We start from the raw sequence: 16,288 nt of genomic DNA on the forward strand, positions 1-16,288 counted from the left end.
TTAAAACATCAAACATTATTCTCTCATATTTCTATGAGTAAAAAATTTGAAGGCAGCTTAGCTGGATGGTTCTGGCTGAGGGTCAAGCCATGGTGTTGGCTGGAGTTATTGGCATCTTCAAAACTTCACTGGAGCTGTAGCTATAGAATCCACTTACTGGATGGTTCAATTACATGACTCTAGCAGAAGGCATGGATTCCTTGATGATTTTTGAAAAGAAGCATCCTTTCCTGTCCACATGGACCTCTACATGGAGTTGCTCAAGCAACATGAGTGTTCTGATGACATGGTATCAATTAATAGCTTTCACCATAGCAAGTGATCCCAGAGAGAGTGAAGAGACAGATGCAAGGCCCTGCATGACCTCCTACTGAAGGTTGCACCCCATTGCCTCTACATAGTCTATTTGATAGAAGCAAGCCACTACATCCACCCAACGTTCAAGCGGAGGGCAATGGAGCTCCATCTCTTAAAGGGAGGCATGTCAAAGAATTAGTAGATATATTTTAAAACTACCACTCTCACTTCATGTCATTTTACTGTATGAATGTTTTTATATGATATTCTGTTGTATCTTGATGTATTTTTTAACATCTTTATCTTCAGGCATTGTTCCTAAAGTTCAGACAAAATGCTACCTTCAAATGACCTCAAAAAGCACATTTTTGTAATGAAAGCTATCTTATCTAGGGAAATGAAATTCCTGATTAAAATATTAAGATGTCAAAGAAAGTTAACATTTAAAAACATTTCAAGTAATGTATCTGATTACTGGATGTATACACTGTGTAAACCAAGGAATACTGATTGTGAATCCTTAGAAAAATGTTAGTTTTCTGTAAAAAACTGTGGAAGATGTATCTTCTATAGAAAATCTAAACAAATGTGCACATTAATCTCTACATACTGTTGCTTGATAAACTGCATTAGATGAAATTAGTTAGTTAATTTAAATAATTACTACCTCTCAGACTCCATCCTCCCCTCTTATTCTTCTGAGGGAGGGAGAGAATAATCATCAATACCAAGTGTCAGTTGCAGCAACACAACACACAGAGCTGGCTTCATGCTTAGGAGACAACTCTGCTCCCCTTTCCCATGGTTTCTGGTGCGCTACATGTTCAGGGAAACTTCTAGTAACAAAGCATAAAAGTGATCCCTGAAAGAATAGTCTTGATAAACGATATGGTTTGGTTCTGTCCTCCCTACAAATCCATCTTGAGTTGTAGTTCCCATAATTCCTACATGTCGTGAGAGGGACTGGGTGGAGATAACTGAATCATGGGGCTGGTTTCCTCCATCCTGTTCTCGTGATGGTGAGTAAATTCTCACAAGATCCGATGATTTTATAAGGAACTTCCCCCTTCGCTCAGCTCTCCTTCTTCTTCTTCCTGCCACCATGTGAAGAAGGATGTGTTGGTTTCCCCTGCTGCCATGACTGTAAGTTTCCTGAGGCCTGTCCAGCCATGCTGAGCTGTGAGTTAATGAAACCTCTTTCCTCTATAAATTACCCAGTCTCAGGTATGTCCTTATAGCAGCATAAGAATAGACTAATGCAATAAATTATATTTCAAAGTTGAAATTGATGTCTGAGTATAACTGCCTCAGAAAGGCGTATAACCTATTGTGCTTAGGGTGCAATCCTGCATAAAATCACTCAGTGTACTAGTGTCCCAAAGCATTCAACTGAAGAATTTCACAAGTCTTTTCTCATTCATTTAAAGGATAGCAATGAACACTTTTCTTACATTTCTTGTTTCATTCTGATTCTTTCTTAAAGATAGTAGATTTTAACATCATTTGTTGACATTTAGCAATGAATGAAGTATGTCCTCCAGCATTTTAGGACTATTAACTGCTATTTAAATGATAATGCATTTAGAGGCATAATTAGTAAGCATTTTTTGCAATATTTTAATTTGGCATGTTAAGTTTTTTAAAATAACAAATTTCCATATGTAAATGGTTTCTATATGTAGCTGAATAATCTCAGCAATCTTACACAGGCCGGAATTTTTTTCATTTTTTTTATAACTACACAAGAATCAAAATTATATTTGATTAAAAAATTAACAGAAAAGATTTGATTGCAACAGTTTTTAAGATCACGAAGTATATTTGTTGATTCAGTTTTTTGGAATGGGGAGAAAATTAGAAAAGGAGAACAAAGAGAATATTGGCAAAAATATGGAATTTTTAAATTTTTTTATTTTTAGAGATAAGATATCACTCAGGGCTGGGTGCAGTGACTCACGCCTGTAATCTTAGCACTCTGGGAGGCCGAGGCAGGCAGATCACCTGAGGTTGGGAGTTTGAGACCAGTCTGACCAACATGGAGAAACCCTGTCTCTACTAAAAATACAAAATTAGCTGGATGTGGTGGTGCATGCCTGTAATCCCAGCTACTTGGGAGGCTGAGGTAGGAGAATAGCTTGAACCTGGGAGGTGGAGGTTGCAGGGAGCTGTGATGGCACCATTGGACTCCAGCCTGGGCAACAGGAGTGAAACTCCATCTAAAAATTAAATTAATAAATAAAATAAAATTAATCTGTCACTATACTATAATAATAATACTAATAAAAATAAAACTTGTACAATTATAGTTTGGGACTTCAAGGTGTCCCTCTCAGCTACTGATAGAAATATTAGACAGAAAATTTAGCAAAGATAAAGCAAATCTGAACACCTTTCAGAAAATAGGATCTAATTGACATATATAAAAATGTCCACCTGAAAACTGCAGAATATATATATATATATATATATATATATATATATATATATATATATATTCATTTCAAGCACCCATGGGACATTTGCCAAAATAACCTGGGCCATAAAACAGACCTCAACAAATTTAAAAGAATTAAAGTGATGTAGAGTTTGTGTTCTGTGACCAAAAATCCATAACAGAAAGAAACTTGTAAAATCTCTAAACACATAAAAATTAAACTACACATTTCTGAATACTTCCTGGATAAAATAAAAATTTAAAAATACACACATGCAAATTAATAAAAACAAAAACACAATTTATCAAAATACATAATGTGCAGCCAAGACACTGCTGAGAGGAAAACTTATAGCCCTAAATTCCTACATCAGAAAAGAGAAAACCTCTGAAATCAATCACCTAACTTTCTACTCTAGAAATTAGAAAAAGAAGAACAAAATTAACACAAAGAAAGCAGAAGAAAGGAAATCGTAAAGATGAAAGCAAAAACCAATGAAATTTAAAACTGTAAAGAGCAGGGAAAACCAATGAAACAGAAAGCACAATCTTGAAAACAATCAATAACATTAAAATCTCTAGCAAGACTCAGAAATACGAAGCAATAATAAATATTGGGAATAAAATGTAGGATATAATTACAAATCTTGCAGCTATTAAAAGATTAACAAGGAAATGCTATGGATAACTTTACACTAATTTAGACAACTTAGAAGAAATTGAATGAGATAACCAGCAATAAAAAGAACTATTGATCTATGCAACAGCTTGGATGAATCTTCAGAGAATTATGCTGAGTGAGAAAAGCCAATCTAAAAGATTATATACTTTATAATTCCATTTATATAACATTCTTGACATGACAAAATTTACAAATGGAAGACCCATTAGTGGTTGCCAGAAAGGAGAGATAGTGGGTTGTAAGTGGGTGTGGTTCTAACAGAGCAACAGGAGGGATCCTGTAATGATGAAACTGTTCAGTTTCTTGATTATCTAGTAATGAAACTGTTCAGTTTCTTGATTATGGTGGCCGATACATGAATCTACACATGTAACATAATGCACAGACTTAAACACCACACCCACAAATAAGTAAAGTGTATTTGGAGAAATCTAAGATCAGCAGATTGTATCAACATCAATAACATGGTTGTGCTATTATACTATAGTTTCACAATGTTCCCATTAGGGAAAACTGGGGAAAGTGTACAGAGCACACTCACAGTATTATTATTTACAATAGCATATCAAGGTACAATTTTCTCAAAATTTCCATAAAATGTATAGTTGCTGAGATTTTTAAGTAGCCATTATCTTAAAAGGGCCATTTTACCTGTTTTTCTTCCTGATGAAAATCAGTCAAGATATTGTCAGGTGTATTTTAAACCCTGTGTAAGTTTTCTAATACTACTTAATAGATTGCACAATAAATCTTCATTCTTTCACTTTTCTACTGCAGGACACAACATGTCATTCAAACTTACTATTTCCCAATAATTAAAGCACCCATGTACACTTTTTTAGACAGATTTTTTTTAAACATGAGGAATCAGTCACACTTAATTTTTTACCTCCCAAAATATTCTTTCATCAGGAAATCATAAAAAGTGAGGTTTGTTTACCAAAGTGCCAGCTCAGTAGGAGCACAGATAACTTATGCAGGTGATGGTGGAGCCGAGAGAAAAAGAGATGCAGATTTCTTCCTGTATTGTAAATGTAAAATGTAGTTGGGTGCCAAATGTCTCTTTCCTCTCGTTTTTCCTAGACCCTGGAATCTGTGCTGACTGAGCCCATCTGGGAAGGCACAAAAACCAGATGGCCATTGTGAACTGCTGGGGAGGCCCCACGGCAGTGAGAGCTAGTCCCAGAAAAGAAATCTCTTTGGGACACAATGAATACAGGCCTAATTTATATTTTAGGGCTTTAGAAGGAGATTAGGGTCAACAGTGGCATGATTTTAAACAGCAGTTGAGAAGGCTTTTTTTTTTTTTTTCATCTTTACACCAGAGAAGCTGAATTGTAAGTTTGAAGAGCTCCTGAAGTGTGAAAATATGCCCTCAAAGAAAGGGAGGCTGAATAATTGTATGGCTGTGCAGATTACAAACAGTATGTAAAAGGATTGTGGTTAAAGAGCTTCATCAAAGCAATGCCCTCTGCAATTGGGTATTGTCACAGGGATTATGACTTTAGGAGGGATATAACCAGCAGGGGATAAAGGAATGGCCTCCCTCCTGTTTTTTATGCCAAAGCGTTTGAACAATTGATAACAAGGGATTAGAGACCAAAAAATATATTGTGGCCTTGTTCTATTAAGATTGGTGTCAAGGTTGAAGAGACATGGTTCATGAACTTGGGAAGCCTTAGTGCACTTGTTATAGGACATCTACAGACCTCATGTGTCTCCAGTCCTAGCAAAATGCCATGATGACAAAAATTAGTCCTGGTCTAAGAGAAACAACAGATCAGATACAGATATCCATCTGGCATTTCAGACTTGGATCTTAATCCCTTCTTCATCTTTTCTTTATTAGATGGCATATATTGGATTGACTTATTTCACTGAAGATCCCTTTTCCCATGGGAGATGTCTCATAAACACTGATGAAGGATTCTGAAACAATCAACTGAAGCTCAATCAACACCAATCTAAATGAAAATTGCAATTAATATTTATCATATTTTTCCATGCCTAGTGACTTTAATGATCATTCAACCATATTTTGCTATTACAGTTGCCTCAGGTAGTCAGTTTGTGACTTAATCTATCATGACAATTAATTACTTATCCATTTATTAATTTGACAACAACACATTGAGGACCTATATGTGCCAGGCGCAATGGGATGCAAAGATAAACAGTCTTCCTACCTTCAGGCAACTCATCGTCTAATAGATTGGATAGAAATATTAAAATTTCTACAAGGTGTTAAATGCAATAATAAAGATACATATAGATATAATAATACCACAAATGAAGGTGATTAAAGTGAGTTTGGGAGCCTTCATCGATTTCTTGGTGCTTTTCCTGAGCTACGCAAGTTAAGTAGCAAATAGGATAGAAAAGCATTCCAGGTAGAGGTGGCAGCTGATAAGCAAATACAAGAAAATGAAAAACAGCATGGTGGGTGCAAGAAACTGCCTGCATTTTGTTGTTAGTAAGTAAAGTCTACATGAGGAGAGATAAAGCTTGAGATGCAGGCAGGGTCTAGATTATGAAGGGCCTGGTTTATCTGATGAGGAGTTTGAGGCTCATTACATTGAAGGGGAACCTTCAAAATACTTTGGGATTATAGGTGTAAAATTAGATTTCCATTTGTGTTAGACTTCTCTGGCAGCTTTTGGTCAGTGGATTTGAAAATTATGATATTTGAAGAAGGAAATCCAGTTAGACGGCTGTTTTAGCATTTTAGTTGAAAGATGAGGCTACTGAAAATAGGACACTATTAGTGAGTACAGCAGACACACCCTAAGGAGAACCACAAAGAGTCACACCCATGTAATTTTTTCTCCCCTTGAGCGTGGACAGAAGATCTAAACAGAAGAAATAAATACAACATGGTAAAGATGATGAACTACCATTCCTTTGATTATGTATTTACATAAGGCTTATATTAGTAGACTGGGGTGAGAAACTCCCACGTACTGGCTTTGAACTAGTAATCTGACATATTGTAAGAGGTCCTGAGAGAAGCCCTTGAGGAGAGAAAAAAAAAAAAAAAAAAAAAAAAACACCTGTCAGTGTCCTCTAGCAGATGGGAAAGCCTTCTGGCTGACAGACAGCAAGAAAACAGGAACCTTAGACACAAAACTGCAAGAAACTAAATTTCGCCAACAACCGTATAAACTTGGAAGTGGACCCTGAGCTCAGGAAAGGAACACAGCTTGGCCAACCCTTGATTGCAGCCTTGTGAGACCCTGAGCAGAGAACCCAGTGAAGCTGTGCCTGGGCTCCTGACCCACTGAAATTGTGAGGTAACAAATGTGTGGCATTTAAAAAATTGTTACTAAATGTGTGTTAATTTGCGAACACACATAGAAAAAATATAAACAGATAAGAAGGAATGGATTCAGGAATGTTTTTGGAAAAAAATATTCCAGACCTTGGTGATTGACTAGATGTGGAGAACGAGTGAGAGGGAGGAATCAGAGGTAGTACAGCAGTTGGCGCATATCTGTATCTCTGTAGCACGCACCTCCTCAGGGTCCAAGGCTACTTGTTGGAACCCCTGTAACCTTGTGTGACAGCTCTTGTTTGTTTTTTCCTGGCTGGTGGAGAACACTTTGCTGGTATAAAGGGCAAATCAGAAGTTCCAGAGATAATGTGTCTGGACACTGGACCCCTCAAAATGATGGAGGGAGATCAGGTAGATAAATATCTAGTCTCCTTGCCCATTCGTTGGAATAGCTCTGAGTCTTGTTCTATCCCATCTCTCAGACTTCCTCAGGGGCTAAAACTCCTGTGGGATAAAGCTTAATAAGGAACATTCTACTCCTGCTTTCTTTACCTTATTTCACTCCCCATTTCTCTATTGATATTTCCTGGGATCACCTCCCAAATAAACTACTTTCTTTTTTACTGCTTCAGGGGGCAACTCAGACTAAAACAGTTAACTTTCAGGTTTTAAGTTAGAATCATATAATATTTTCATGTTATCTTATAGGATAAGCATCATCAAATACTGGCAGTTCAATATGGTTAGATAAATAATTCAAATAGTAGAAATTAAACATGTTTAGGGGTCGAGACTGAGTCCAATTTTAGATAAATTCACCTGATGACCTTTGGGATTTTCAGGTGAAGAATGTCAAAGGACTCTACCTATCAGAATCACAACAGGAAGTAGATGATGCACACGAGAAGATTTCATGGAAAATGATTTAATGAATGAGCTATTTCCAGAGATGTTGGCAAGGTTCAGGGAACCAGCAACAAATGACAAAGGAGCCAGAGATGAGTAACAGTACGAGGCTGTTTTTATCCCTGGGCCTTAATGAGCAAGGGAATGAACAGTGCTTCATGAACTGGATGAGAACTGGTATCACCCAAGAGGCGACGCCAGAGGGAAGACGTGGTCATCGTGAGATGCAGCCCCTGCCAGAATCTCAGACAATCAGGCAAAGGAGGAGATGAATACTCCAATCTCATCCTCGTTTTACCCTCTGATTTTCTGCTGGTGTCTTCCATTGACTGAACCTAAGTATATAGCAGAGAATCTCAGTAATGAAATGTTTGCTCATTCTCCTAGCCTGGGCAAAAATAGGATCACAACGAAGCAGAAAGTGGTACTGGGTGAATTGGGCAAATGGAAAGCAACACAAATTGTGAAAGCTTAGTTGAGATCACTCATCTAGTGATATGAATTTGGGAACCATTCAAATGGATGGGTAAAGTTCCCTACGGCATGAGTTGCACTTAGAATGCAGAGGCCTTGAAAGATTTTCAGTCCTATTATATTAGTTACCTCTTGCTTTATAACAAATTACTTCTGACATCAGCAGCTTAAAGCATGTATTATCTCACCCATTTTCTGAGGGTCAGAAATCCAGGGGTTGTTTAGCTCAGCAGTTCTGGCTGTGAGTTCCACACGAGTTTGCAGAGCCAGCTATTCCCTGGGTCTGCAGTCACTTATGACTCCAATGGTAGAGGATCCACTTCCAAGAAGCCTCAATTACATGGTTATTTATTGCAGTCCTCACCGTGTGGACCTCTCCATGGGCTGCTTCAGTGTTCTTACAGCATCAAAGCGGAGTCACAAAGCAAGTGTTCTGAGCAGGAGAGAGAGCCAGCAAGCGTCCTCCTCAGGATGGAAAATGCAGTCTTTGTATAACTGAATCTCGGTAGGGACATGCCACCACTTTTGCCCTATTTCATTCATCAGAAGTATGTCCCTAATCCAGCCCATACTCACGTAGGTGAAAATTAAATTTCACCTCTTGAAGGAGAGAGTTTGAAGGAATTCGTGGACATAATTTTAAAACCACTATACCGCCATTACAACAAAAAATGAAAAAAGAAGTTTTCCTCTCAGTTCACTGGAGAGTTGTGAACATATTAAATTATAAAGGAACCAAGTTCCAGAGAAACAATGTCATCTCTTCTTTCTTTTCTTTCCTTTCTTTCTTTCTTTTTCTTTTTCTTTTTTTTTTTTTTTGAGATAGAGTCTCACTCTTGTCACCCAAGCGGGAGTGCAGTGGCGCAGTCTTGGCTCAGTGTAACCTCAGCCTCCCGGGTTCAAGCGCTTCTCCTGCCTCAGCCTCCTGAGTAGCTGGGATGGAAAGTGCCCGCCTCCACACCTGGCTAATTTTTTTTTTTCACTAGACATGGGATTTCACCATGTTGGCCAGGCTGGTCTCAAACTCCTGACCTCAGATAATCTGCCTGCTTCGGCCTCCCAAAGTGCTGGGATTACAGGCATAAGCCACGGCGCCCGGCCAAAATGATGTCATTTCACATAGTGGGCTGGAGTATGCTTTCATGCCTTTCATGGAGTCAGTTGTTGAACTTGGAGTGGGGATAATGCCATCATTTTATCTCAAAAGCTTTCTCATTTTTCTTTTAATTGCTAATTAACCATAGAGAGCCTGTCAATTATGTCTCTTGAATGAATCAAGTCAGTTCAGCAGCAGCCACCCGATTCTCAGTCCTTATTTTTACAATTTCCCTGTTTTCTTTCTAGTATTTTAAATATTGTAGCAGCCAGTGGGGCCCCTGCTATCAGCATGCCATTCAAACTCACCACCAGTGAAAGTTTTAAGCATTATACTACCACAGGATGCAAGGGGCTGTGCACATTCCACAAACTACAAGTGTTATAATTCTTGTAACACTTATAATTCAGAGTAGCATCACCTGAGATGGGCATGGTACCCAGGGCTTCAGACTCTTCCAAGACAAAAGTTTAGGTCATCCCACCAAAAAATTGACCCAGACAAGGTTTGGTGCTAGCTGTAGAAAGGAGAATCTAGAATGAATGATAGAGAAAGGGGATGACCAAGTATCAGTTACAGCTTCAAGATCAACTGCAGCAACAGATCTTGAAGAAGCTATCCCAAATGGGGCAAATTATTAGGAAAAACAAGTGAACATAAATGGCAGCAATGATGGGCTGTAGGGGACACCTTTCCAAGTAGTGTCCCCATCACCCAACTGCTAGGATTGTCAACTGCTGATGGCTCACAGAAGTACCTTTTATGGGAATTTCACTGGGCTGCCAAGAACAGCCTGACCCAATGTTGTATCTCCCACCAGAGGTGACTCTCAGCTAGTAACTGGCTGAAGCAGAGATTCCAAGTCTCAGCCATCTAGCCTCAATTTGAGACAACTCTGAAGGGTTATTCTATCTCCATATAAGATCAGCTGATGTCCTGGATGCAGCTGTATCACGGGTCAGCCTCTCTCTGTGTCCATTTTGCTTTCATCAACTTCCTTATAGGTGTATCCCCCAAGAGTGCTCCCCAGTAAATCTTCGGCATGCAACTCTGTCTCCATATCTGTTTCCAGAGGTCTCAATCTAAGATGCAGTATTTGAAGATAAAAGAAAGAAAACACTATTATTAATCAGAAAATATTTCTACATTTTCAAACACATTGATAAGTCAAATTCTTATCATCCATTAGGTTGTCACTGGAGAAATCTGAATGATTCAAGTGTCATTGCGCTATCTGCACACATTTCTTAATCATTTCTTCATTTTAAATGGGAGATATATACCTTCTTGTAAAATTATTATTGGAAATAGATTTGGATTTAAAAATAATAATCTCACCTTGAGTTTTGTTTTATAACCAACTGTTCTTTCCAAATGCTGCCCAGATGACGATGTGTGATCTCAGGCCCTTCACAGATACTTTGCTGTGAATTCACAGGTCAGCATAAGGATTCCACAACCCTTCAAGGACTTACAGGCCAGTCCACTTTGTAGCAGTCACTCTCCAGAAACTGGATTTTTCTAAGTCCAGATGTTTCTTCCACCTCTGAGCCATTCATTCATATAGAGATTGTTAGCGACTCTTCTCTGATGCCTTCATTCCTTTTTGGCCTTTAATTTCTAGGATCCTTTTGTAATTAATGTCCACTTCTATAATAAATTCTTTATTTTGAAATACTCATAGTGGTTTTGCATATTTGATAGAGCCCTGACCAATTTAAATGTCTTTAAATTGCACCACAACATGTCTAGTTTTCTTTTTCCTTTTCACATTTTTTTTTTAATCTATGTAATTTGGCACTTTATAAATCCTTTTAAACAGAGGCTTTACATCTTTCTCAAATTCAGGATTTTAAAATAGATTTTACTTGAGCTATTTCTCCCTTGTAAATTTATTCATTTATTTACTTTTCATCTTTTTCTGTTCTATTTAGACTCCATGAGAGAGCATGTTTGTTTGCATTTGTTCTCTTATCCTTTAGGTCTCCTTATTTTCCATTTGTGTTTTTTCATTTCCTTATCTCATATTGACATCTTATGGAAGAATCCCAACAAAGTTTCAGTGTATTGGCTTATTCTTCAGCTATATCCATTCTTGTAGTCAATTTCCCTTTTGAATTATTTATTTCCTATCTGTTAGACTTTATTATGCAGTACCTCTAGTTGTTTGTTTTTTCAAGATGTTTTGTCCTTGATTCATACTTTCAAGGTTCTCCCTTTTTCTCTGATGATATTTAATATGCTTATTTTCTGTTTCAAGAATTTTTGTTCCTGATTCATATTTTCAAGGTGCAACCTTGTTTCTCTGATACTATTTAATATCCTTATTTAAGTTGGTACCGTTTGGCCTTTTATTCCATTTGGTGTGTTATATAACGGTCAGTTTGTCGTTTTTTGTCTTTGGATGACAAAAGCTAAAACAGTGTATCCTTTGTGTGGTAAATCTATAGAAAACACAATTGGAAACTTTCAATACATTCTTATTAAATGGGTGGGGATAAATAAAAGAAGAATACCGTTATCACTACTACTATCAATGTAGTACAGGATTGAAGCCTCCAGCCAGTGCAATAAGATACAAAGCATGTGAAAAAATACTATATACATACATAGAGTAGAAAGACAAAACTGTCACTAGAGAGGATATAACCAACTACTTATAAAACTCAAAAAACCTACCAATATACTCTTTTTATTAATACAAAAATGCAGCAAGGGTGTATATAATATCAACCTATATAAGCCAAACATTCCTCTAGATAAGCTAAAACTAACTAGCAAATATAACAAAAAAGAAAAAATTTATAATAGCAATAAAAATATATAAAAAGTAGTAATTTACTTAATAAAAGAATAAGAACTTTATTAAAAACACATTTAAAAAAAGATGTATAGGATTATTCAAAATCGGCAAAGAAATATAACATGTTTATGAAGAGGTTAACTTAACTGCCTCGGTCATGAACATACACCACTGAAGCCATATGGTGCAGACACAATATTGAGTTTATTAGCAGAAAACTTACAACAGGCTACTAGCAGAGCCTATGCAATATCCAGTTTTTATTCCGTGGCTTAGGTAGGTTATGTAGATAGCATGTGTGCACACTGGCTAATGATCCAACAGAGAGGAGCTTATTTTTGCTGGAATGTCGGACATACAACTGAGAACACCCCAAGAGCAAGAACAAGCTCTGCACCCAAGCCTCATTACATATATGCATATATTACACTATGTACCTTAAGAAGAGTAGGGAACACCTCGTTTCTCTAAATATCAGGAAACATATCAGGAGATCTTCCAACCAAGAAGCAACCTTAAGAACTATGCATATGGATGACCAAAATCTGAATACAGGGGTCATGGGAATAGCCTTGCCTGCCAAGAATACTGACATCAGCCAAAGGCTGAGACAATTTTCTGATAATCTACTTCTAGAGGGAAGGAAAGATATCTCCAGGGCCATCTGCAGTTGCCTCTCACCATTAACATTATGAAAATCTATACTTTCCAATATTAATCTAAAGAAATTAATGTAAAATTTTAAATAAAATTCCAGAAGGTTACTTTTAAGGATTCAACAAGTTATAGAATTTATATAATATTACCTATTTTTAAATTAAAAATAGGAGCCTAGATCCTAAATGATATGAAAATGTACTATAGAAATACATAATAATAAAAATAATTTGGCACCGAGGCAGCCATAACATATAGACCATTGCAACAGACTAAAGCAGGTTCCTCAACCTCAGCACTATTGATATCTTGAGCCATATCATTTGTTGCTGTGGGGGTTGGGGGCTGTTATATGCATTGTAAGAACATTGGGTCTCCACCTACCAGATCTCTGATAGTATCTCAGCCCTCCATCTCCCAATTTTGACAAGCCAAAAGTTCTCCAGTTATTTCCAAATTTCCTCTGGGGCACAAAATTGACCCTGGCGGAGAACCACTGGGCTGTAGTGCTAAAAAATAAAGTCATGCATTATCAGAGAATGATTTCATGAAATGAGCACTACAAACCAATGGGGAAAATGATTTATTGATGCCATTAAGAAAATTGGTTCACATATGGAGAAAAATAAGGCTAGATACTATGGTGGGCTGAATAATAGTTCACCAAAGTTGTTCACATCCCACTCATAGACCTTGTAATTTGATCTTACGTTGCAGAAGGGGACTTTGCATATGTGATTAAGTTAATATCTTGAGATGGGAAGATTATCCTGAATGGGTATGATATAATCACATGGTTCTTGTAAGAGAAAAAAATGATGAGAACATGGAAGCAGAGATATTGGAAGATGCGATGCTTTTCCCTTTGAAGATGGAAAAAGGAGACATGAACCATGGAATATAATGACTACCTCCCTAAAAGCTAGAAAAGGCAAGGAAATGGATTATCCTCTAGAGCCTTCACAGGGTGTATGGCCCTGATAATACCTTGGTTTCAGCAGAGTAATAGATTTCTCTCCTTCCAAACTGTAAGAGAATAAATTTTGATTGTCTTAAATCACTAGGTTTGTGGTAATTTGTTATAACAACATTAGGAAACTGATGGCGATACCTACCTCTCACTATATATATAGTGGAAAAAGCTGAAAGGATTAAGACATCCACATAAAATGAAAAATAAAGCTTGTAGCAGATATTTTTGGAAAATAAATTTTTGAACTTAGGCTGGGAAATGAGTTTTAACTAAGAGTTCTAAAACATACAATCCTAAACAAAACAAAATATATTTAATTACATCAAAATATTATTGAATAGACACTTTATGGAGGAACTATTTACAAAGTCTGAACAGAGTTGAAGGGGTTAAAATACGCTATTCTGGCACTTTGGCTATTTAAGTTAAAATAGCCAATGTAAAAACACTGGAAAAACTGGAGGTGCAAGAAGATCACTTTGACCATTGTGCTGTTTCTAAAAAGCAGAAGATGAACTTGCCATGTGAAAGGCAAGGCAACACCCTTATCTTCAAGGACGAGAAGTCAAGACCAAGAAAATAGTGTACAGACCTTGTTAGGATAACTGTTATCTTTTAAGCCTCCCCACATAATTTAGTCACATTTTCAAAGTTTACTATTCTTTGTCCAATTCACTATATATATATATATAGTTATTTGGGTCTTCATTTATTTGTGAGGACTCCTGTGCTATGTAACACTTACACTATGCTTTTCTCTTGTTAATCTGTGTTATGCCTATTGAATTCTTGGAGCTGGACAGGACCCTAAAAAGTGGAGGTGGAGATTTCCCACCCCTACGGAGTCAAGTGGCAAACGTTAATAAAGCACTCGGGGCTAACAACAGTGACTAGCCTTCATCACCCATAGGCCTGAAGGGGCCCGAGCAAGCAATGGTTATCAGAAGCAACTTAAAACTGCAGCTATGGCCTTGCAAAAGGACGCAGCTACTGCCAAATCATGATTTGGAAGGGGAGAATTTGGGAGAATACCTGTTTCCTTTCTGTTTTCTTCATCTCTCTCTTCTCCTGTTTTCCTGTCTCATGATGGTGTTTCCTGTTGTCTGAGGATACCTGGAAACTAGAGAGCCGGAGGGGCTGGTTGAGGCAGTCCGTGAAGGCCAGCCTCATGGGTCACAGGCAGGTGTGGAAAATTGACCGTTGATCTGCAGGGTCATAAATAGAACATTAGCATGATCAATATGATTATTTTATTCAAAAATATACCTTAGAAAAATAACACCAGCGGAAATTTTAAAAACTATTTCAAAGTAAAAAATTAGTAAGTGATGACCCCCCTAGAAATGGCAAAATAAGGAAACTTGAAAGCCTCTTGTCCATAAAAATAACACCAGTAAAAAAAAATGATCACTCAATTTCTTCAGAACTTTGGAAATAAAGGCTTGGAATAATGTGAGGAATATTTATTACAGATTGACTGAATTGCAGAAGGAGCAATAAGCAGGTATTTCACTTGCTGTACTCCTACCTCTTTCTCCCCAATTCTGCAGTGGCCTTGCAGATCAACAGTTTCACAACGTTAGTCATCATGAAAAACAGTTGCCAAGCAGCCACTGGAGACAGCAGAAGAAATATAAAGCTTCCCTAAAAAGCCCATCCCCAGAGAATTGTCATTATGGGATCTATCTGGCAGTTCTCTGCAAATCCCCACTTGCATGGCTTGTTTTTATTTAATCTGATCAGAACTGACTCACTGTGAATGGCTTTCTCCCTGAGGCATTTGTGAAAACAATCATTGGCAATTTAATGTTTTTCTATTGGTACATCACATCTGTACATATTTATAAGGCTTTTTTTTTGTTTGTTTTTAACGTTGAAGCTGCCTGAGGTGGTGATAACAGTTTGGACCAACAAGAGGCTGACCAAACAGCTGAAAAGGAAACACTCTGGGCTGAGCCTAAAATAAAAGCTGGAAAGGAATTTAAAAAAGAAAGAAAGAAAGAAAGAAAACACTGGGAACTAAAAAAAAAAAACATAGAGGGGGTTTGAAAAGTTTCTAAAATAATCTTAGAAATTCAGTAGGCTGCACACGTGTGCAGAGCTGTATGTATGCCTAAGAAAGACCTAAGAAATCTCTGGTTTCTCTTCTTTGACTAATCTTGAAGTTCTGTGTAAGCAGGAAGTAAAGGCTAAAGGAGAATTGTAAACTGCCAGGTAGTTCACTTAAGGATATACCACAACACACAAACTAGCTCCTTGGTGAAATCTGGGAGGTTTATTGCTTTAAGGCGTTTAAACTTCAGTGGCTACATTTGACAAAAAGTTCACATAACAAAAAGAACAATTTTACAAAAGTAGCTCTGGAAAGACTCTAAAGAAACAAACAGCAATGGCAGCAGCAACACACAGCAACTCTACCACCCTGGAGGGTGAGTACATTCTATTATTTAAAGGTCTAGATTTCAACAAAGCATCACAAGACATGCAAGAAACAAGAAATTATGGCCCATGTACAGGGCAGGGAGAAAACACAGTAGAAACTGTCCCTGAGAAAGCCTTGGAGTTAAACATTGGAGTTACCAGAAAAATGTTCATAACAGCTATTTTGAATATGTTCTAAAAACTAAAGGGAACTATAGCTAAAGAACTAAAGGAATGTACAAAAATAATATTTCACCCAATAAAGAGCCACCAT

General features: G+C 37.3%; 1 non-coding gene across 1 annotated transcript; it reads right to left on the reverse strand.

Moving 5' to 3' along the window:
* Nucleotides 1-962: 962 nt before the first annotated feature.
* Nucleotides 963-1,175, reverse strand: LOC117084777. The gene has a single exon (XR_004437663.1). It is a non-coding gene; the product is annotated as a small nucleolar RNA U3 (small nucleolar RNA).
* Nucleotides 1,176-16,288: the final 15,113 nt, after the last annotated feature.

The sequence above is a fragment of the Trachypithecus francoisi genome, unplaced genomic scaffold (assembly GCF_009764315.1).
Source record: "Trachypithecus francoisi isolate TF-2019V2 unplaced genomic scaffold, Tfra_2.0 Lachesis_group0, whole genome shotgun sequence".
NCBI lineage: Eukaryota > Metazoa > Chordata > Mammalia > Primates > Cercopithecidae > Trachypithecus > Trachypithecus francoisi.